The sequence below is a fragment of the Macrobrachium nipponense genome, chromosome 12 (genome assembly GCF_015104395.2).
Source record: "Macrobrachium nipponense isolate FS-2020 chromosome 12, ASM1510439v2, whole genome shotgun sequence".
Classification (NCBI taxonomy): Eukaryota; Metazoa; Arthropoda; class Malacostraca; order Decapoda; family Palaemonidae; genus Macrobrachium; species Macrobrachium nipponense.
Window position 1 is genome coordinate 103710773 of NC_087205.1, and position 13827 is coordinate 103724599.

Consider the following 13827-nt stretch of genomic DNA (forward strand, 5'->3'; position numbering starts at 1 on the left):
GGGGATTTGTGGATATTTCTCATAGAAAAATACAGCGAATAAGCGAATTTCTCCTGAACAATGGGTTGATATGGTCCAGAGAGAAATCTGCGAATGCGAGAGTCCATGAATCTGGAGAAGACGATTAGGGGGCCCACTGTATGCCAATAAACTATTGCTAGTACTGTAATATATTTTAACACTAATACAGAACACAAAGAAGAAAATATACCTCATATGCGAACATCCGAGATCCAGGCTTTTTCAAATTCCCAATAAGATTTGTGCGACTTGACTCACTTTCACACTCAAATTCATCTGATGAAGGCGATTTAATTACCCGACCTATAAAATGAAAAATTTGTAACTAAACAGAAAATAATATCTATTATAATCATACCATCTGTTATTTATAATCAAATTTATTCTAAAGTAATACTCTACTAAATTGTCTCAGATATTACGAAAATAAATGGCCTTTGTTACTGATAAAAAAAAAACTTATTGGGGTGATAAGAGAAATACATCAGCACTGTAATGAGTAAGGTCTTGAGAAGTATAAAGGAAGTGAGTTTGGACTGTGACAATCGGTAAAAAAATCAAATCACATAACTCATGTTGAATGAAAAGCTGTAACTGGGAATACCATAATAAAACACACCCAAATCTATTTCAAGACATCTGGTACTACAACCAGTGTATTATAAGGTTCTATGAACTCTGAAGATATAATGCTAAAAAGAAAAATCTACATGGCACCATCAACTTGTAAGTTAGCAAAAAAAAAAAAAAAAAAAAAAAATTACAGTACCAAGGAACTCTCATACAAGTACATAAATCAAATTTTTATATGATTATAAAATTGCTATTTTGGATATTAATGGATTTATACAACAATTGTTGTTTTTATAAGTAAAAAAATTCCCACTTGTATTTAAGATACTTTTATGCAAACATAAAACCAGAAATAATTTCAAAATTTTAAACATTCAAATTAAAATAAACCCTTGTATTTCACTTGGCATGAAAGAGAAACTTAATTCTTATATGTATAAAAATCTTACCATCTTTATCCTCTTCTTTTTATTTTTATGTATTGCTCATCATCATCTTGTGAACCAATGCCACCTCTGCTTTTTGGACTAGTGGGATCATCTCGGCCAGCTGTGTTTATCGACAAATCAGACATGCGAAAGATACCACTACCCTGTAAAAAAAATGTATATAGATCAGATATATGAATGATTTAACTGCAATTCCAAGAATCTCGAATACTAGTTCTTATTCAAGAAATAAAGTTCACTATCACATTCATAAATAAAAATGTAAACTCATGAAGATATACTACTACCTAGTTAGGAAACATTTCATTAGTATATATGTACTCAGTTACAAAACAGAATCAGATGAGGCGGATGCCATAACTAGGGGAAAAAAGCATACAAATTTAAGATCTCAATAATATACAGGCTAATGACTTGGACAGATCAGATACTGGGAAAACTAAATTTTGCACTGATTGATCACAGACCAAATATTCTGAGAAACTAGAAATCCAACTGACAATTAACCTTATCATAAAAAACTGTGCAGTTAAAACGCAAAAATGAAACTGTTGAGCATTCAATAGCCAGCAAGTCACTTTCATATTGCCTAACTAATTAGCTATGGAGAAAATGGGGTTGGGAGGTGGGAACTCCATATTATTGAAAGTATTGTACCATAATGGGTTTGTGTTTAAAAATAAATTTGCTATTAATAATTACTTATCTTTCAAACATACCCAGTAGCACCTCAACTTAACAAAAGGTTTGGGGGACTGGCATCCTGTTAAGTAACAAAGACTCAATATTACAACCTGCACTTGAATATGTATTTTCTAAATATGTTACAGATAACAGCAATTCCACATAGTTCTTGACCTATACTTTACATTTAACATTCAATTTGACAGATTAAAAAATGTATCCCATTTAATATGACAGCATAACAAACAATAAAGGGATTTTGACGAAGGAAAAATCTATTTCTGGGGAGAGACCTGTGTCGCCCGGTGAAAAGGTCCTTCTTGCTACTTTTCTGATATAAATAGTTTCCAAATATACCAGAGAAAATTTTAGCATTTGGTATGCAGAGGTTACTACCCTTGCGCGAGCACCCCTAAGGGCATCGTGTATAAAGAAAGGGCGTGTGAAAGCCACTAATCACAGGTCGTCTTCATTTAGATTTTATTCCTTCGTCAATATACATAATGTTACTGGTAAGTATAAATGTGCGTTAAGTTCAGGTGTTACCTATAAAATTCAGAATAACAATTTAGGTGGGAGGACTGAGCTACTAAAACCTAGACTTGCTAAGTAAGAGCCAACTAATCAGTCTTATTAATTAAAACACTGGAATTTAATGAGCTATAGAATTCCAAAAGCCAGTAAATATGCAAATATTAGAGCTATCTATTAACACACATATTGGCCTTTGTAAATCTAATAAGTGTAATTCTAAAATAAAATTCTATAATTTATTAATAGTTTTGGGATTTAAGAAAAAAGTTAAGTCACTTTCCCATTATTACTACCAAAATTTTTAACTACAAACCAAAATTTTTAACTACAAAGCCATGTCATACTTATGATCAATTCTATTCCAAGTCAACATAGTTTTATATGTTTTATACAGTTATTTTATATGTTTTATACAGTTATATATAAAAAATATAAAGTTCATCCCTACCTGAGTGAGCAGTGTTGGATTTCGAGTAACAGATTCCCGACTCTGGCTTGTAACTTGTGAAGTGGATGACATCCTTGAAGCAGATCTATTGAATCCACGATTCTTTCTTGCTGTACGCATTGAAGTTGTGCTTCCTACAAACATGAAAGTTTCATACTCATACTTAATATCAGATCATGGCATAAATATTTTTTTTCAAATTCTTGATTTTTCAGCTTAAGCGTGATAAAACCCAAAATACAGGCAAGAATGAGTCCCTAGCGTAGAAGCAAGAAAGGTATCATTTGGAACAAACCCACAGGGGCCATAGGCTTAAAATTTAAGCTTCCAACGAACATGACGTTCATGTTAAATTAGTAACAGAATGTAATGGGAAATACAGAAAGAACATCATTTATTAGAAATAAAAAATAAATCAAATTAATAAATATAAAATAATAAATCTTGCTTCTCTACCAATACAATGCAGTGCATTATTGTGAGCCCTCTTTTATCATACCACATCATACTTCACGCACTGTACCTCAGTATAAATACTATAGTCTATTTCATTCCATCTGTCCACTCACCCACTTAGGTTTTAGGCAGATGGCAATATAGCTATCTAGCTCTTGATTGGCTGAAATCAATGATGCTTATATTGTAGGCTTACTGGGATAAAGCTGCAAAATACACCTGAATGCTTATACATAAAAAGAACCTTCACACCCTCCTACTTCAATCATAAACATTCCAATTTTTATCATTGATATTAATAATCCAAGGACATGGAAGATGAACAATCTATGCCGATCAAATTCAAGTGAACAGAAGGCTTTAAATGATTATACTTTTCTTTCATTGTAGATAATGAAAAGACATCTGATTATGTGAGTACATACAAAAGTTATTTTAAATTACATGAGACTGAGAAGGTTAATATTTCAAATAACATGAAATATTGTCTATGACATTGCCTGAGGAAGGCGTCAAGAGCAGCCACTGCAGTATGTATTGACTAGAAGGAAGAAATATTTCAGTTTGTGCATGGTGATGATTTCCCAGTTTTCTATTCAGAATATTCTGCATACGTATTTATGTAATTTTTCTTAAGCATTCAAATCATTACAACTACTCAGTGACTAGGCAATTTCAGAAATACAGCAACTTATCAAGCAAGAGTTTAAAATCTCATTGAGCTCCCGTCATCTGCTGTGTGTTGACATTATGTATGACATATAAGGATGGCCTAAATTTATTTGTTAATGTTAGGCATTGGAATATGTAGAGAGAATAAATCATTAAAGGTTACAGTAAAAATAATTTTGACTGATGTGAAATGAAAGTGTGCTTAAAAGAAGGACAGTAAAATAAAATGTCAGGTTAATAGACCTATCGTTCGCTTGTCAATACTTCACCAATGTAGGTTATTTTTCCAATTTATGGAAGCTGATTTAACTTTGGTATTATTATAAAAGTTACTTTTATATTTCTGCAATGAAACTGAACATAGAATAAAGACGAAATGATCAGGAAATCTTGTGGTCTGAAGAGTTTGTGGGCATAGGTCTAGCATATATCCTTGGCTATACCAATGAGATAAAACATTATTATTGAAAGCTCGTCTTTCATTTGTATTTCATGAGTAGATGTTTGATAAAATCTTCTCTTTTGTGCTTGCATAGGTTTACTATCGATACAAATCAGCATGTTTATGGTTTTGGTATAAGGAGGGGCTTGTGTTTTTTGTACAGTAAATATGTTCAAATATGTTATTGAAAAAATAGTTTAAAATTTGAAGAAATAGTTTAAAATTTTAACACAATACACCAATAAGATCAGGAAAACAAGTGTCAGCCAATCATGCTACCCAAGCACAAGTTTCAAATCTTCACTCATAAGCAGGTAGGTGATATAAAACAGTCTGTAATGAACTATATTTCTTACACCTAGAAAAAAATAAGTGAAATCTGAATCTATTAGTGACAAGATCTCCAGTACCAGGACATTTCAATAGCCTACTAAACAAAGTTTGACACAAACTAGCACCCTGTTATAGAACGATTTAGTATACAAATATTTAGGTCCTAAAGGCCTGTCCACACGGTCGACCTTTGCTCGACGAACTCTATTTGATGTGACGTCAGAAGCGCAGAAACAGCGGATAATGTTCTGACTTTTCCTGCTCCTGACGTCACATCGAACAATATTTATCAGGCAAAGCTCGACTGTGTGGATGGGCCTTAAGAAGGAGAGGGAAAATGAGAATGGTATTGTATTACCTGGCAATAAACAAAGGAAGCTATCACACATACATGAACATTCTGCATTATTGTACATACCAATGGGTCGTATACTCCTGCGTCTAAGGTTATCACTGCTGCCATATTTCATTCGCTGGACAAGTTGAGAGAGTATAGAAGGTTTTCGGCTCGCTGACTGGGGAGGTGATGCCAAGCCAGAAGCTGATGATACTCTACTCCCAGTTAACTTTATGTCTATGGCCTTCGTTTTCACCATTCTCCAATTCCTGGAAGCACATTTTACTACAATAACAAATTCTTTCTAATATAGGTATATGAAAAGTTACAATATCTGCATATGAATTTAGAGAACTGACTTCATGACATGTGTAACTTGAGAATAATGACAACAGAAAAGATCAATTTCTGGGCTCAGCTCGTGTCGCTTGCGCGAAATATCCTTTAATCTATTATTTCTAGGGTAAATGTACTAACACATACCAGAGAATAAATAAAATAAAGAAAAAGGTCAGTATAACTGACTCGCTCACCCTCTAGGAGGGTGTCGGTATGAACACTAGGCGAGTGAGACCACTACCACGAGCCAAATGCCAATAGAAATCTCCCACTACAAAACCCTCCAAGAGGGGAGCCGTCCCACAGAGAGAGCAGCTCGTACTACTACTACTCCATCCCATGCTGCCGACTGCTGCGCCTCTGGTGGCCATCCTTTTCAGTTAGCTCGCACGAGTCACACGTGTTATTTTTCTCTCTGTGTATTTTGTGCCCTTTCTTCGGATTTTCGATAATGGAGCGTGCAGCTATTGCAGCAGCTAAGTTAAGTACTCAGTATTTACGGTTAGTTGGTTTTTTCCGTCCCTGAGACAGTATTTGCCGTTTTTTAGGTATAAATACGTTCTCGGGGTCGGAAGTATGGCAGCATGGTCCTGCCGCGTGATGGGTTCGTTCTTGGTCTCCCATACCTAGAACATCCCTTATTCGTTTACGCTCTATTTTGATTATCCGCTTTATTTAGTTTAAGGTCTACTCAGGTTATCATGCATGCATGTATATCACCTTATGTAGGCTTTTTCTATCCAGATCCTAGTCCAGGTTCTTAGTATCGGCCCCTGACTAGCTTTGAGTGGTAGACTTGCCTTCGGGTTAGTCGTACACTCCTGGATTTTTTCTCCTGCTATTTTACCTTCTTTCTTTCATTTTTATTTTATTTATATATATATATTTTGTCATTGTTAGGTTAGTTTGGCGTCTGGCTTAGCCTAGGTCCCGGCTCATAGAGCCTATTCTACCGCTGATCAGTTCGGTTGCTTCCACATAGCTTCTCTCTGATCAGTTGGTTTTAGCCCTGTGGGCCTATATACTACCGCTTTTCAGTTCAGGTTGCTTCCCGATAGCTTCTCTCTGATCAGTTGGTTGGCCTAGGCTTGGTTACCGTATCTCAGTTTACCGCCTCGTGGTCACTGCGTGATCACGGGACAGCCAGACGCCTGCCCAGTCCCCCCCCCCTCCCGCTCTTCCATAGAGTCGGGCGGGGGTGGGCCGGTCTGCCATGCTCGCCCCACATACCCGAGCCTGCCTCCCCCTCTCCCCTCCGCCGGAGGGGCTAGGGAGTCGGACAGACCCAGACTGGTCCCGACCTCTCCGCTTCTCGGTCCGGCCGGGTGGTACGTTGTGGGGGGCCCTGGCCTTCCCCCCCTCCGTTACTGCCTTGTCGCTCCGGGCTAGCTCGAGCCTGTATGTCCTCTCGCCCTTCCCTCCTTACTAGAGCTCCTCCCTGATCGGAGTCCTGGTATCCAGCGGAAGGAGCTAGTCCACCCATTAGATGGACCGGAGCATACAGTAGGTCTCTACTAACCTTACCGTATTGCTGAGTTTCTACACTCCGCTTCAACTGGACCTAGTCCGGTTCGCTTGTGTTTAGGTTTAAGTTATCTTTAAGTTTATCTTAAGTATCTTAAACCATCCCCCCCCTCCCTTTCATATTTTACCGGATCTCTCCGGGATTATAGCCTATTCAGGCAATGCAGGGAGGGGTTATGCCCAAATTTTTTTCCGAGCTCCGGCATGTAACGGAGTTCTTTTGTCCTTTAGTCTGTAAGTGATACCCCTTTAAGATACTCATGTGTCTTCCCACTTACAGGCCACCAATTGTGAGCATCCGGGATGTTCCGCTACACTTCAGGACCCCTGTGGACACGAAGTTTGCCGGTCCCATGCTCCATGCGCGACTCCGCACGGGGACATCCAGGTCTGGTACCATGAGACGTGTACCATATGTTACGATCTGGTGAGCCAGCTTTTGGAAGGCGTAAAGTATTCCATCCTCCAGTAGCTGCTCCGCTTCTTTTAGTACTTAAGTTTTCATCATTTACTTTAACTAAGGCATCTAGTTTAAGTTATACTCTAAGTTTTAGTTTTAAGTGATTCTTAAATCTAAAATACGCCCTCTCTTACAGGCTCCGGCAGTAAGGGATACAGCACTGGCTACCCTGCGGGCCTGGGTCGGAGGTTTTGGCAAGAACGCCGCCAAGGGTCAGCCCTACATACTTGAGAAGCGATTAGCACTATTAATCTTTCCCGGAGGCAAGGCGACAGGGTACGTCGACCCAGTAGAGGCGGACCCGACTATTGCCTTTATCCAACAACAGCTGGCGGCCTCCTTAACTGAACAAGACCAGGATATCTCCACGGATGTCGCAACCCTGGATATTAATGTTGAACCGATGGTAGGTATAGACGACCTGTTGGTCGAGGTAAGTAATGCAGGTACCCAAGGGTCACCCTTGGGTGTGACTGTCTCTTCTACCCCTGCAACCTCTCCATCCTTCCAAGGCTTTACGGGTGATGAATTATATACTCCTCCTGAGGCTTCGGTTAGACCTAAGATCAAGTCTAAAGTGATGACCTTGACTAAGACGTCATCGTCTTCGAAGAAGACGTCCTCGTCTTCTTCCTCGCGTAAGTCTCCGGCTCGTAATCCCGGCCCCAGACAGGTCTAAAGGGTCTAGCTCCGGCTCTAAGTCCTCGAAAAGTAAACCCAAGGAGAGATCTCGCACCCCGGCAGTTTCACCAGTTCCACTACCTTGGTTCCTATTCAGAGCCTCCCCTCCACCTCCGCAGCAGCTCCGGCTTTGGACTCCAATGCTGGCCTGTTGCAACAGGTGGGCGACCTAGTGGGGTCCCTTAAGAGTAGTATGGAACAAATGATATCTCGCCTGTCAGACAGGATCACTTCTCAGGATTCTATTATAGCCGGGCTAAGAGAAGCCCCTCTAGCCTCTCCCTCACTCTCCAACACTAGTGGATCTCAGCTTCCTCCGTATGACTCGCTTCCCGCTTTCTCCATGAACAACCCTTGGAGAGTAGCGTCATACGCCCCCTTCCAGGATGGTCTCATCTCCATACCGGAGTTTGGAACTCGAAGTATAGAGGACTTCGAGTTCTACCCGGAATGGCCTACAGCCTCCTTTCATAGGCTACGCAAGGCTCACGCCTTCGGCTATGGTTCGGGACGGTAGGGTACCAAAGGAGACAGTCCTCTATTCTCGAGACCAGGCTCAGAGAGAATGGCTCAGATGTTTTAGAGGACATGGATTGTTCGAACACCAAGATACAAAACATTTAAAAGTCCCTTTACCATTTTCACAATGGATGAGAGTACCCCGCTCCCGTTCCTAACCAAGATAGCAAGGTCGACCATCTCAGCAGCCCAGAAGGGGGAACCCATGCCTCAGTTGAAAGAAGCAGATCCCACATCTCCGTTGCTCCCTTCAATCGGAGAATTGTGGGAAGACTTGCCGAATACATTCTCAGCTGGCAAACTCAACCGGACTGTGCTATGGAGCAGTTTGGTGAAAAGCTACCCACCCCGGCTCCAGATAGTCTTATTCAGGCTGAATTTGACTCAAAATCACGACTAGCCAGATCAATCAACTCGATGGCTATGTCTGAGGTAGCAACCATGGCTTATGGTTCAGAACCAATTTTTAAGCTTATGACCAAAAAGCCCTGACTCAAACGGTGCAGTCAGATATGTTCGAGTTTGCCACTGCTAGAACGAATTGTAGAAAGCATGTCCTGCTAGAGGCAACCATTCGACATGAACCGAATAGGTTACTCTCTTCTAACATCTGGGGCGCATATCTCTTCCCAGAGGCTATGGTTAAGGAAGTACAGGCAGAGGCTACGAGGTTAAACCAGAGCTTAAAGACCGTTGGGGTCTTACGGCTAGGAGGAGGCAAGACCTGACACCTAAAGGTAAGGGACAGAGGAAACCCAGACGTTTCCAACCTTACCAAAAGAAGCAACCACGCTTTCCTCAACAAGTTCCAGCAATGCCGTTAGTGCAGACAGCCCAACCCTCCACGTCTAAAGGTCAATCACAGCCAATTTATGTGATATCCCCTCAGCCTCAACCCTCCACCTCATACGCCATCTCTCCAGCTTACAATCAAGCCTTCGAGAGTCAAGCTTCTCAGAAGTATGACCGCTCGGGCAAGGGAGGCAGAGGTAATGTGTTTCTTTGTTCGTGGGAGAGGATCGGGAGGCCCCTTCAATAGGGGAAAGCACTTCAGAGGAGGCCGAGGTGGTTACCAGCACCAATGAAGAACTTCAGGTAGGAGGGAGGCTCTGTTTCACTTTCGCCACCGGTGGAACTTCAGCCAGTGGGCTCAGAGCATAGTGTCAAAAGGGCTGGGTTGGAGCTGGTTGACGAACCCACCTCCAGCCAGACCTTTCCGTCAACTTCCTTCCAAAGAATTGACAGAGTACGCAGAGGACCTCCTTCAGAAAGGAGCTATAGCCAAAGTCAAGAGGTTAAAATTTTCAAGGTCGCTTGTTCAGCGTGCCAAAGAAAGGCTCACACAAAAAGAAGGGTAATCTTAGACTTGTCCCGCTTAAACTTAGCCATCCGCTGCGACAAGTTCAAGATGCTCACGATCTCACAGGTGCAGACCTTACTTCCCCGTGGGGCCGTCACCACCTCTATCGATCTTACAGACGCCTACTATCATATCCCTATTGCAAGACACTTCCGTCCGTATCTGGGATTCAAGATAGGAGACCAGACATTCTCCTTCAAGGTAGTTCCATTCGGGCTCAACGTGGCACCCAGGGTGTTCACGAAGCTAGCGGAAGTAGTAGTGCAACAGCTCAGAGCGCAAGGGATTATGGTAGTGGCGTATCTCGACGATTGGTTGATCTGGGCCCCATCAGTCGAAGAATGCAACAAGGCCACACTGAAAGTGATCCAGTTCCTGAATATCTAGGATTCAAGATAAACAAGTCCAAGTCGAGACTCACTCCAGAGTCAAACTTTCAGTGGCTAGGCATTCAATGGAATCTTATCCTCACACACTCTGTCGATTCCATCTACCAAAAGGAAAGAAATAGCGAAGTCAGTCAAGCAATTTCTAAGTCACAAACTAGCATCCAGGAGAGCTCAGGAAAGGATCCTCGGCTCTCTCCAGTTTGCATCAGTAACGAACATCTTGATGAAAGCCAAACTGAAAGACCTAACCAGGATCTGGCGCTCACGAGCAAATGTCAGGTCCAGGGACAAGCTATCCTCAGTGCCTCTGATTCTAAAGAATCGGCTTCGGCCGTGGGCAAAAGTCAAGAATCTATCAGTGTCAGTACCCCTTCAGTTCCCTCCACCAGGGATCACCATCCACACAGACGCGTCCTTAAGTGGCTGGGGAGGGTACTCCCAAGTCAAAAAGGTCCAAGGGATTTGGTCACCCCAGTTCCGTCAGTTCATATAAACGTACTGGAGGCAATGGCAGTGTTCTTGACTCTGAAAAGATTACTCCCACCAAAGTACTCCCACATAAAGCTAGTCCTGGACAGCGCAGTGGTAGTAACATTGCATAACAGAGGAGGCTCCAAGTCACGTCATCTAAATCACGTCATGATAGCCATCTTCTCCCTGGCAGACAAATTCAGTTGGCATCTTTCCTCCACCCACATAGCTGGAGTGAGAAACGTCATAGCAGACGCCCTATCCCGATCAGTCCTAGAATCGGAATGGTCACTAGACGGAAGTTCGTTTCAATGGATCCTTCAAAGGGTCCCAGGGCTACAGGTGGATCTCTTCGCATCCCAAGCGAACCACAAACTACCGTGTTATGTAGCCCCAACCTGGACCCTCTGGCTTACGCCACGGACGCCCTAGCTCTAGACTGGAACAATAACTGGGGGAAGATTTACGTCTTCCCTCCAGTGAATCTCCTTATGAAAGTATTGAACAAACTCAGGACATTCAAGGGTCGAGTGGCTCTAGTAGCCCCAGACTGGCCGAAGAGCAATTGGTACCCCCTGATTCTGGAACTGGGCCTTCGTCCCCTTCGGATCCCCAGTCCCAAGCTCTCCCAGTCAGTACAAACGAAGACTGTGTTCGCTTCCTCAGGGATTCTCAAAACCCTAACTTTATGGATTTCATGAAGTTTGCGGCAAAAGAGGTGCGAATATTGACCCTCAGAATATTCTCTTCCTGGAATCCGATAAAAGGGATTCAACTTTGAGGCAGTATGATGCTGCTGTCAAAAAGTTAGCAAACCTTCCTGAGAGAGTCAGATATCAGAATCATGACAGTTAATTCTGCTATATCCTTTTTCAGATCCTTATTTGAAAAAGGTTTAGAAGCTAGCACGTTTACGACTAACAAGTCAGCATTGAAAAAGATATTTCAATTTGGATTTAACATAGACTTGACGGATACCTACTTCTCGTCTATTCCTAAGGCATGTGCTAGACTTAGGCCTTCTGTGAGGCCTACGTCAGTTTCATGGTTCTTAAACGATGTTCTAAAACTGGCTTCCGAAACCAATAATGACACATGCTCGTTTATGATGCTCCTAAGAAAAACCTTATTTTTATTAAGCCTAGCTTCAGGAGCAAGAATTTCAGAACTGTCGGCTTTATCCAGAGATCGGATCATATTCAATTCCTTCCCACAGGGGAAGTTCTACTTTCTCCGGAACGTAGCTTTTTAGCAAAGAATGAAGATCCTTTGATGAGGTGGGAACCTAGGAAGGTACTACCCCTTCCACAAGATGTATCCCTTTGTCCAGTTTCAACCTTACGAGCCTTTCTATCCAGGACCTCCTCATCCTCATCGGGGCCCCTCTTTAAGAGGAAAAAGGTGGTACTTATCCATTAAAGGCATCAGGCAACAAATCCTGTACTTATTAAACAAGCCAATCCTGACTCTTTCCCAAAAGCACATGATGTCAGGGCAGTAGCCACCTCAATTAATTACTTCCAACATATGAACTTTGATGATTTAAAAAAGTATACCGGATGGAAATCGCCGACAGTTGTTCAAACGTCCACTACCTGAAGTCCTTGGAAGCTCTGAAATTCCCCAGCCAGTAGCAGCGGGTAACATAGTTTCCCCTGACCTCTAGCTAAATTGTAGTAGAAGATTCAGTCCTCCTTTCTACCTGCCTCACCCAACAGTTCGTCTATTCCTACCTTGTTCATTAGCATTCACCTTGTGTCTTAGCTGCTTTATGATTGTATAGTGCCCCTTTTGTCGGGTTAGGGACACTCACAGATGATTACAATATTGATCTCATAGATGTTAACCCCTTATTTTTATGCTAGGGGATACATCATATTACAATGCTTACGGGTTTTGTATATTAAGTCATATACATTCCTGATAGATATTTTTGGTGATTGCTCAACGTATTTATGTATTTTTATATTAATTGCTATTACTCTTTTGATACATTTTGTTACACAGATTTCATTGATGATATGCAATCATTGTACCTATATATGTAAATTACCTTATGTTATTAACATAATTAGTTTTAAGGGTAATTTTAAGCATAGTTTTAATTTTAATTTACTGTGTATATGTATCTTTTTAGCAATTATATTCATTCATTTATATTTTATCTTTTATTTGAGACCTATTTTATTTTATTTTTATTACTTGTTCACTTTATATACAATCTTGTGCTGTTTCTCTGGTACGATTTCGCGCAAGCGACACGAGCTGAGCCCAGAAAAAGGATTTTGACGTAAGGAAAAATCTATTTCTGGGCGATTGGCTCGTGTCGCCAGCGAAATCCCACCCTACCCATCCCTTCGCTCAAGATTGTCTGCTAACTTCAGGATGGCCACCAGAGGCGCAGCAGTCGGCAGCATGGGATGGAGTAGTAGTAGTACGAGCTGCTCTCTCTGTGGGACGGCTCCCCTCTTGGAGGGTTTTGTAGTGGGAGATTTCTATTGGCATTTGGCTCGTGGTAGTGGTCTCACTCGCCTAGTGTTCATACCGACACCCTCCTAGAGGGTGAGCGAGTCAGTTATACTGACCTTTTTCTTTATTTTATTTATTCTCTGGTATGTGTTAGTACATTTACCCTAGAAATAATAGATTAAAGGATATTTCGCTGGCGACACGAGCCAATCGCCCAGAAATAGATTTTTCCTTACGTCAAAATCCTTTTTCTTAAACATTCTTATATTATTATTATTTGAAAGGATGAGTTAGTCTACAATCACAATTTCTAGAGAGGGCTGGTCTAACTTCCTTATAAAAAAAACCTTGCACATGCAGGCCCACACATTGGAATACATCTCTTCTATATGAAGAGGTAAATTACTGTTTCCAAAAGATATATTTCAACAAAACTCAACAGTCCAAAAATATTAAGTAATGTATATCTGCATAAAATTTAAAGAAAATTAAATTACTCCTTTCAATTTGGTGCTTAATACAATTGGAGAATAATTATGAGGATATACTGCTTCAAGAAGTGCTAGGTGAAGACCAATATCTCTTATTAAAATAAAAAAACAAGTTCATCACAAACCTGAACTGCATCTGTACCATGAACTGGTTCGTCTTCCTCCTCCTCCTCCT

The 13827-nt window shown here is 41.2% G+C and overlaps 1 protein-coding gene and 1 pseudogene across 1 annotated transcript in view; one reads left to right on the forward strand and one right to left on the reverse strand.

Moving 5' to 3' along the window:
- Positions 1–13827, forward strand: part of LOC135224900 (uncharacterized) — a 315424-nt gene that overhangs the window by 208080 nt on the left and 93517 nt on the right.
- Positions 647–13817, reverse strand: LOC135225089 (uncharacterized; annotated as a pseudogene).